This window comes from Oncorhynchus keta, chromosome 18, assembly GCF_023373465.1.
Source record: "Oncorhynchus keta strain PuntledgeMale-10-30-2019 chromosome 18, Oket_V2, whole genome shotgun sequence".
NCBI lineage: Eukaryota > Metazoa > Chordata > Actinopteri > Salmoniformes > Salmonidae > Oncorhynchus > Oncorhynchus keta.
In genome coordinates, this window is record NC_068438.1 from 17474637 (window position 1) to 17483935 (window position 9299).

Genomic DNA, 9299 nt, shown 5'->3' on the forward strand with positions numbered 1-9299 from the left:
TACCGCTATCTCTCTCAGAATGACCTTCTTGATCCAAATCAGTCAGGTTTCAAGACTAGTCATTCAACTGAGACTGCTCTTCTCTGCATCACGGAGGCGCTCCGCACTGCTAAAGCTAACTCTCTCCTCTGCTCTCATCCTTCTAGACCCATCGGCAGCCTTCGATACTGTGAACCATCAGATCCTCCTCTCCACCCTCTCCGAGTTGGGCATCTCAGGGGCGGCCCACGCTTGGATTGCGTCCTATCTGACAGGTCGCTCCTACCAGGTGGCATGGCGAGAATCTGTCTCCTCACCACGCGCTCTCACCACTGGTGTCCCCCAGGGCTCTGTTCTAGGCCCTCTCCTATTCTCGCTATACACCAAGTCACTTGGCTCTGTCATAACCTCACATGGTCTCAGCCTCCTATCATTGCTATGCAGACAGTTTGTTATACACACAATTAATCTTCTCCTTTCTCCCCTTCTGATGACCAGGTGTCCCAGGACTACCGCATCTCTGCATGTCTGGCAGACATATCAGTGTGGACCTGACATGATCACCACCTCAACTGTTCTGAACCATGCTGGTCAAGAACATTTGAACATCTTGGTCAGCTGCTATTCCTCCCGGGGGAGAGGGACTGCCTAGGTTTTCCATGATCTCTGCCATCACTTTGAGATATCAGCTGATGACAACTATATAAATAAATTTGATTTGATTTGATTTGACATGGTCTCTCCTATCATTGTGTCCTCCTTTCCCCCAGAGCGCTGCAAGAACCTTGGCGTGATCCTGGACTGCCTGTTCCAACATCACCTGACAACTCCATTGTGTTCTCAACTAAGAAACATCCTCACACCCTGGTTCTCAACTAAAATCAAGGCGGTGGCCCGTTCCTGTAGGTTCATGCTCTACAACATCCGCAGAGTACTAAATCAACCCTGCTGCCTCACACAGGAAGCGGCGCAGGTCCTAATCCAGGCACTTGTCATCTCCCGTCTGGATTACTGCAACTCGCTGTTGGCTGGGCTCCCTGCCTGTGCCATTAAACCCCTACAACTCATCCAGAACGCCGCAGCCCGTCTGGTGTTCAACCTTCCCAAGTTCACTCACGTCACCCCGCTCCTCCGCTCTCTCCACTGGCTTCCAGTTGAAACTCGCATCCGCTACAAGACCATGGTGCTTGCCTACGGAGCTGTGAGGGGAACGGCACCTCAGTACCTCCAGGCTCTGATCAGGCCCTACACCCAAACAAGGGCACTGCGTTCATCCACCTCTGGCCTGCTCGCCTCCCTACCACTGAGGAAGTACAGTTCCCGCTCAGCCCAGTCAAAACTGTTCGCTGCTCTGGCCCCCCAATGGTGGAACAAACTCCCTCACGACGCCAGGACAGCGGAGTCAATCACCACCTTCCGGAGACACCTGAAACCCCACCTCTTTAAGGAATACCTAGGATAGGATAAGTAATCCTTCTCACCCCCCCCCCCTAAAAGATTTAGATGCACTATTGTAAAGTGGCTGTTCCACTGGATGTCATAAGGTGAATGCACCAATTTGTAAGTCGCTCTGGATAAGAGCGTCTGCTAAATGACTTAAATGTAAATGTAAATGAAAACTATAGGCAGATAGTGTGGTCTACAGCTTATCATAAGATAGTCTACTCCAGGCGAGCAAAACCGAGACTTCCTTAGATATCGTACACCAGCTGTTGTTCACATAAACTCAGCAAAAAAAGAAACGTCCTCTCACTGTCAACTGCGTTTATTTTCAGCAAACTTAACATGTGTAAATATTTGTATGACCATAACAAGAGTCAACAACTGAGACACAAACTGAACAAGTCCAACAGACATGTGACTAACAGAAATTTAATAATGTGTTCCTGAACAAAGGGGGGTCAAAATCAACAGTAAGTCAGTATCTGGTTTGGCCACCAGCTGCATTAAGTACTGAAGTGCATCGCCTCCTCATGGACTGCACCAGATTTGCCAGTTCTTGGGGGCCTAGCCCTCACCCTCCGATCCAACAGGTCCCAGATGTGCTCCATGGGATTGAGATCCGGGCTCTTGGCCATGTCAGAACACTGACATTCCTGTCTTGCAGGAAATCACACACAGAACGAGCAGTATGGCTGGTGGCATTGTCATGCTGGAGGGTCATGTCATGATGAGCCTGCAGGAAGGGTACCACAGGAGGGAGGAGGACGTCTTCCCTGTAACGCACAGCGTTGAGATTGCCTGCATTGACAACAAGTTCAGTCTGATGATTCTGTGACACACCGCCCCAGACCATGACGGACCCTCCACCTCCAAATCGATCCCGCTCCAGAGTACAGGCCTCAGTGAAAAGCTGATTCCTTCGACGATAAACGCAAATCCGACCATCACCCCTGGTGTGACAAAACCGCGACTCGTCAGTGAAGAGCACTGTCTGGTCCAGCAACGGTGGGTTTGTGCCCATAGGCGACGTTGTTGCCGGTGATGTCTGGTGAGGACCTGCTATACAACAGGCCTACAAGCCCCCAGTCCAGCCTCTCTCAGCCCATTGCGGACAGTCCGAGCAAAGAGGGATTGTGCGTTCCTGGTGTAATTCGGGCAGTTGTTGTTGCCATCCTGTACCTGTCCCGCAGGTGTGATGTTCAGATGTACCGATCCTGTGCAGGTGTTACACGTGGTCTGTCACTGAGAGGATGATCAGCTGTCCATCCTGTCTCCCTGTAGTGCTGTCTTAGGCGTCTCACAGTACGGACATTGCAATTCATTGCCCTGGCCACATCTGCAGTCCTCATGCCTCCTTGCAGCATGCCTAAAGCACATTCACTCAGATGATCAGGGACCCTGGGCATCTTTCTTCTGGTGTTTTTCAGAGTCAGTAGAAAGGCCTATTTAGTGTCCTAAGTATTCATAACTGTGACCTTAATTGCTGTTAAGCTGTTAGTGACTTAACGACCGTTCCACAGGTGTATGTTCATTAATTGTTTATGGTTCATTGAACATGCATGGGAAACAATGTTAAAAACCCTTTACAATGAAGATCTGAGGTTATTTGGATTTTTACGAATTATCTTTGAAAGACAGGGTCCTGAAAAAGGGATTTTTTGTTGTTGCCGAGGCTCCCGCCGTGTCTTACCAGAGGCTGCTGTTCTGTCCTGCCGATGGAGTGTATAACCTGCTAGCTATATGTTCTTAATGTCGTCGTTCAGCCACAACTCGATGAAAAATAAGATATTACATATTTTTATGTCCCTTTGGTAGGAGGAATGTGATTTCAGCTCGTCCCATTTATTTCCCAGCGATTGAACATTAGCTAGCGGGATGGAAGGCAAGGAAAGATTAGCCACTCGTCACCTGATCCTCACAAGACACCCTGATCTTTTTCCTCGAACTCTCAGTTTCCTTCTCCAGCGGCATCACGGGGATCTGGGCCTTGTCCCATCCGACTCATTGAAGAACTCTTTGTCCAGTTTGAGGCAAGCAATCGCAGTTCTGATGTCCAGAAGTTATTTTCGGTAGCAGCAACATTATTTACAAAACAATTTACGAACAATATGAAAAAAAAATAGAAAAAAAAAATAGCATGGTTGGTTAAGAGCCGATAAGGCGGCAGCCCTCCCATCCGGCACCATCGTAATACTGGGCACCAGATTGCTATAGCATATGATGTGGTTAGGTGATAAGTAAAATACTTATCCAGGCCTTGTAAGATCTGGCATGCATCAGCAACATCTAAGCAGGGGAATACAACCTATTATTTAACACCCAAACTATCCTACTCCTCAGACTCTACACCGCCAGCCACCCAGATGCCGAACCAGCAGGGTTTGCGTGCATGTGTGTGTGTATTTGAGAGGATAATGGTCATCAATGGAGGTCATCGGAGGTAGAGAAAACAGCTAAACGAATAAAGAGAGGCAGTGAGATTCCTACTGCAGCTGTTCACGCATTCACACACTAATGTGAGGGAGAGAGATGGGGAGAGAGAAAGAAAAGAGAGAAAGAGCGAGAGGACTTAACTACAGGTCCATAAGGTCAGCAGCAGGATGTAGATTTAAAGGTGATTTAAATCAGTGATTAGTGCCAATGCAGCACTACCTGTCACTGTGTGTGTGTGTGTGTGTGTGTGTGTGTGTGTGTGTGTGGGGGGGGTGTAGAAAGACTAAATTGAGAAAGAAGGATACCTGTTGTATTCGGCACATATGACTAATAACATTTGATTTGATAAGAGAGGAAAAGAGACAAGAGGGTCAACTGGAGAGAAACAGAGAGGGGTAGAGAGATAGACAGGGACTCATAGAGAGAGAGAGAGAGAGAGATTTATAGTTGATAGTATTATTGCTGCTTCAGTGGACAGGTTGGCTCTGATGCCAGTATTCTGTTCTCTACAGTACTATAGAGGGAAAAAGGAGGAGGAGAAGAGAGGGCGGTAAAGAGCACAGCACAGTGTAGAAGAAATTACAGAAATACTCCCTCTGTGTGTGTGTGTGTGTGTGTGTGTGTGTGTGTGTGTGTGTGTGTGTGTGTGTGTGTGTGTGTGTGTGTGTGTGTGTGTGTGTGTGTGTGTGTGTGTGTGTCTCAGAGAGTGTAAATAGAGAGAGTAAACACACAGACTCCTTACAGACCAAATTAAACCTTGGACTGGTTAAAGTGTCCAACCCTAAACAGTCCGCAGGGTACACATACATACACACTTGTTCTTACACCCTTCACACCCCCACATCGTCTCTTCATATCACAATGAATAGACTAATCATAATATTATTACACTGTTTTTACACTTGTACATAACATGTGCCTATCCCCCTTTCCACCCATGTAGACAGACATGTGATTGGCTGGCTGGACACCTCTCCCTTATTCCTCTACATATTGATCCCATTCAACTTTTATGGGGCACGAAGGTCAGTGTTGGCTCAGGCTCATTAACTTAACAGAACTGAGACAAGACCAGTGGTGATATAGACTGCTGATGTGAAGACACTAAGATGGGGCTACATCCCAAGCATAACACTATTCCCTATATAGTGCACTACGCTTGACCAGAGCCCCCATATACATATATTGTTTTATTTAACTATATAGGGAAAGGGGTGCTATTTGGGACACAAACTGGGTTGTTTCCCAACCCAAATTAGCCTACTCTTATTGGTTAGCCTGTTATTCCTGATGTGTCATTTATTCAAAGTGCCAAGTGAAGGCTGTGGAGCACTGTGTCACTAATCAGACAACTACAGCCACACTTATCTAGCCTACCCCCTCTCTCTGTTTCTTCCAGTCTTTTTCCTCTTTCTTTCTGTCTGTCGGTCTCTCCCTTTTCTACCCTCTCTAATATATGTATGTATGCATGCATGTATGTGTACGTATGTACGTACGTATATATGTATATTTTGGGGCGGCAGGTAGCCTAGTGATTAGAGCGTTGGGCCAGTAACCAAATGGTTGCTGGATCGAATCCCCGAGCTGACACGGTAAACATATGTTGTTCTGCCCCTGAACAAGGCAGTTAACCTACTGTTCCTAGGTCGTCACTGTAAGTAAGAATTCGTTATTAACTGACTTGCCTAGTTAAAAAAAAAAAAAAAAAAATTCTCTCTCCCCCCAGTTAGTGCTATCCTTGGGATGTCCCTAATCTTAACCCCTACCTTGCCCTATTTTAAAATGTCAACTTCAATGGGATAGGGACAACCCAAAGGATCACAATGACCCCCCTCAATGTCGCATAATGATTAATTTCACATCTTTCTCCTAAAGACATTAAATAAATGAAAATGTATGTATTAAAAGGTGTTTACTTTGTAATGTCTAGCCTAGATTGAGATCATTGCATTTTATCCATGACATTTTGTGCCAATTTTCATTCATTCAGGCAACCAACACACAGAGTTTATTTCATTCGAATGATAACTGTATATTCCCACATTTTTCATTCATACCGGTTGACCCTGAAGCGACAGACAGACTACTGGTCTCCACACACACACACACACACACACACACGCACACTCTCTCTCTCTCTAATAATGTCTGGAGCTCCACCACAACACACCGCGGGCTGCATAAAGTACCGTCATAACACCCTGTTCCCTTCTCCCAGGGACAAAATCAGTGAACCGATAAATCGGCGTTGCGGCCCCAACGTCCAACCACTACTGTATGTATGTATGGTCCCTTGCGGTTACACTGTAGCGCCGTGAGCACGCTCCTCCTGTCTGTTCGGCGGTAACAGTCCTGTAATGTACCAGTAAAGGAAGGTAAACTGAAAATACTGTCATGCCCGGTTCTGTCTGTGGATAAATGAATAGGAGGAACTCACCTATCGCCGTGTCTTTAGAAAAATTCCTGCTCTGTTCTCTTTGCCTGCACTCACACACATGCATTCGCCCAAGTAGCTTCAGATTTTTCTATTCTGCCCAATTTGACAAACCCTTCTTCTATCGCTCTGCCCAGGCTCTGCCAATCCCTGGCTATTGTTAGACACACACCACCCTGCTACATAGCAACGCCCGCCCACTACACTCGTTTCTTGTGCGCCAGTGGCCAGGCTGAAGCTCAGTCGTATGTTTATTGGTCTGTTTGGCCGTCTGTTTCACTGGGAGGTGAGGTGGGTTTCGCCATGAGTTTCCCCGATTACATTTCGCGGCTGCATCTCAATTATGATTTATATCGCTTCCTACTCTTGTGTCCTTCTCTCCTTGTGCCCACTTTATTCATCTGTAGGATACAGACTTGACAGGTGCAGAGGTTAATCACTGGGCTGGGTTTTACATTAGCCTTATTGAGATGTATCATTATCATTTATCATAATCAGACGAATCACTGAATCCGCTGAAGGAGAGGATATAAGGAAAGGAGGAGAGAAAAGTGTGTGTAATTGGGTGAGGGTGATGGGCATAGACAAACCTGTAGTAATCTATTCTCTTTGTAGTGTGCTAGTTTTAACCAAGGCCCATATCGCTCTGGACAAAATAAGTGCACTATATAGGGACCCAGGGAATAGCACGACATTTGGGACTTGTCCACAAAACCATGCAGTATATGGTATGACATCATTGAATCTGTATAAATACTGTGCTCTCTGGTGGTGGGTGGGGGGATCACACCTCACAGCTTGGCCACGTTATAGCAGCAATAGGCATGGGGGTAGCAGCGCAGTGTATGGAGAGACATAGAGGAGAGTAAGAGAGAGAGGAGAGGCAGCCACTTCCACACCATGTGAGTTCAAGCTCATCATCAGCTACTATCTCTGATCCCACACACATGCACGCACAAACATACACACACGTGGTAGCCTGCTGCAGCCATAAGAAAACGGACACACACTCCAGGGCATACAATGTATCAGCCCCATCCACACAGACCAGCCTGGTGCTCCCCGGCCCTCTGGTCACTGCCGTGGTGCTTTTGCCATGCAGACTTCCTTCACACACACACACTATGGACCAGAGGTACCGGGCACACGCCACACACAGAGGTGAACTATGGGGTCCCCTTTTAAAAAAACTTTACCTGACATTACTCCCACTCTCTTCTTCCCTCCTTTTCTACCTATTCTCTTTCCTTGTCTCTCCTCCGATTCTTTCTCCTCTTCCCTTTTTATGCCTCTTCCCTACACTCGTGTTCTGCCTCATCTGGCTCTCCTCTTCCCATCCTCTTTCTCCCTCTCCTGTAGGCATGTGTTAGGTGGTCCTGTAGCTCATTTGGTAGAGCATGGTGCTTGTAACGCCAGAGTAGTGGGTTCGATCCCCGGGACCACCCATACGTAGAATGTATGCACACATGACTGTAAGTCGCTTTGGATAAAAGCGTCTGCTAAATGGCATATATTATTATATTATTATTATGTCCTGTTGTTTGATCAGATGATGTCTGGTAGAGCTTCACCCTACTGTCCCCTTCTGGCCAACAAGAGGAAGTGACCCCGGGTCAGATTCATTAGTGCACACTGTAGCAAAACCATTTTGCAACAAAAACCATTTAACGACAAAACAATTTCTTATTGGACGAGTTCAGGTAGTTCCTCCACGTTTCGGTATGTTTGGTATCTATTGCCCTGGACTCACCATCCATCCCTACGAACCGAAGACCCTGATGCGTAGTAACCTCTTTAAAACTACGCACATTCAAACAAAAAAGACTGTACATTGATGTTTTTTAACCTAATATGATTTGTGCAGTTGTGGAACTTAAAAATTGAGCTGGAACGTATTTGATACCATTTCATTCTCTATTCCAGACATTTTTATGAGCCATCCTCCTCAGCAGCATCCTCTGTATTTGTGTAGCATTGATGTAAAACGTTGTGTTAATAGCATCTTTATAACGCTTTGAGATAGTAATTTATGTAGTTCTGCAATAGATATGCCAAAGTCACTCCTTTACAGTCCACACACTTTGAACATTGCTGCGGGGACTTGCTTCCATTCAGCATATGAGTTCAGGCACTAATGTTGGACGATTAGGCCTGGCTCCCAGTCGGCATTCCAATTCATCCCAAAGGTGTTCGACGGGGTTGAGGTCAGGGCTCTGCGCAGGCCAGTCAAGTTCCTCCACACTGATCTCGACAAACCATTTCTGTATGGATCTCACTTTGTGCACGAAGGCATTGTCATGCTGAAACAGGAAAGGGCCTTCCCCAAACTGTTGCCACAAAGTTGGAAGCACAGAACCATCAAGAATGTAACGTAAAATGTCCCTTCACTGGAACTAAAGGGCCTAGACCTAACCATGAAAAATAGCCCCAATTATTCCTCCTCCACCAAACTTTACAGTTAACATGATGCAGTCGGGCAGGTAGCGTTCTCCTGGCATCCGCCAAACCCAGATTTGTCCATCGTACTGCCAGATGGTGAAGTGTGATTCATCATTCCAGAGAATCCATTTCCACTGCTCCAGTGTCCAATGGCGGGGAGCTTTGTACCACTCCAGCCGACGCTTGGCATTGCACATGGTGATCTTAGCCTTGCTTATAGAGAGCGCATGGCTGTGTGCTCGTTATACACATATCAGCAACGAGTGTGGCTCGTATAGCCAAATCCACAAATTTTGTGGTGGTGTATTTGTAAGTGCTCTGTGCTTGAGTTGCTCAGTGTTAAAATTGCGCTCTGGTTCAATTTTCAAGATTTGATACAAAACCTCACCTAAGAACAATAGTTTAAAGTGGCTCATGCTGCCTAAAAGCAAAGCAAAGCAAATAAGAAACCTTGGTTTCTGTGGCCAAGGGTAGTGCAGGGACTCCCAAACGTTTCCACAATATTTACAGGCAAAAACAAAAACTTTAAATGTAAAAACAAAAAGAAAGCATTGGCTAATGTGGGCTAGTT

At 46.3% G+C, this 9299-nt stretch overlaps 1 protein-coding gene across 3 annotated transcripts in view; it reads right to left on the bottom strand.

Moving 5' to 3' along the window:
- The window catches only part of LOC118396850 (serine/threonine-protein kinase PAK 1-like), a 47044-nt gene extending 40583 nt beyond the window's left edge, over nt 1–6461 (bottom strand). Inside the window, exon 1 of one of the 3 annotated variants that reach the window (XM_052467506.1) lies at nt 6293–6461. The gene's annotated coding sequence lies outside the window, so the exon portion shown is untranslated. The remainder of the gene's footprint in view (nt 1–6292) is intronic. The other 2 variants (XM_052467505.1, XM_052467507.1) reach the window with 2 other exon arrangements.
- Between the last annotated feature and the right edge of the window lie 2838 nt (nt 6462–9299).